This window comes from Nycticebus coucang, chromosome 10 (assembly GCF_027406575.1).
Source record: "Nycticebus coucang isolate mNycCou1 chromosome 10, mNycCou1.pri, whole genome shotgun sequence".
NCBI lineage: Eukaryota > Metazoa > Chordata > Mammalia > Primates > Lorisidae > Nycticebus > Nycticebus coucang.
The window spans coordinates 126,144,257-126,145,423 of NC_069789.1; positions in this window are offsets into that span (position 1 = coordinate 126,144,257).

The following is a 1,167-nucleotide window of genomic DNA, read 5'->3' on the forward strand; positions in this document are numbered from 1 at the left end:
GCCACACCTACAATGCATCTTAGAATAGGTACAGGCGAAACCTACTAAATGCAGAATACAAATGTCTACATACAATAACTAAGAAAATGCCATAAAGGCTACGTTGAACAGTTTGATGAGAATATTTCAGATTGTATATGAAACCAGCACATTGTACCCCTTGATTGCACAAATGTACACAGCTATGATTTAACAATAAAAAAATAATAAATAAAATAAGGTAGTTAAAAAAAAAATAGCTGGGCATAGTGGCAGGCGCCTGTAGCCCCAGTTACTTGGGAGGCTGAGGCACAAGAATAGCTTAAGCCCAAGTTTGAGGTTGCTGTGAGCTGTGACACTACGGCACTCTACCTGGGGCAACATAGTGAAACTGTCTCAAAAAAAAAAAAATAGTATGCTCATTTGCATTCTCCATAACAAACCTGTGAGTAAATGTTAAATATAATCTTTAAATCTTTTTTCCACCAGATCCTTCAGTAACGGTGATGCTCCTTGAGGATGCAGCATTCCCGTCTCTATTTTTAAATAGAATTAAGGAGACTGAGGCTCTTAGTCACATCATTCAGTAAGTCAGCGCACACACCTGCCGCACAATTAGGCGCGTCATTTCTCAGACACACATCGAGTGACTCATTCATGGTCCCAAAGGACGGCCAGAAAAGGAAAACCTACCCAAACCGTGTTGCACAGTTACAAACACGTCCACAGAAACAATCTCAGGCACTCACAGCCAGCCCCATTATTTCACAGCCTCCTCCATCACTCTGTTCTATGGGGACCAACACAATTCCAGTCATCATTCCTCCTCCCTTCTCCCCCAAATTGCACACCCCAAACACACAAACCAGCCATCGCCATAGAAAGAATCCCACCTGGAACCACCCTAAAGAGACACACATTTCAGTCCTCGGTCACAGAGCTCGCTAGTTGCTTCCACGAAGAGTGACACTCACGAGCATCTGCCTTTAACACACCAGCCATCTGCCTCCGCCCCCGCCTTCCTCAGGGACTAGGGGACTTGAACCCCACCCTCGCCGGGGCACAAAGCGCCCCGGACCCCATGCAGAGACCCAGCGGAACCCGGGCTCCGCCTTTCGGGGCTGGCGCGCCTGCGCACCGAGGAGCGCACCCGGCCCTCCCAGCATCCCTCGCGTGCAGCCCGTTAGG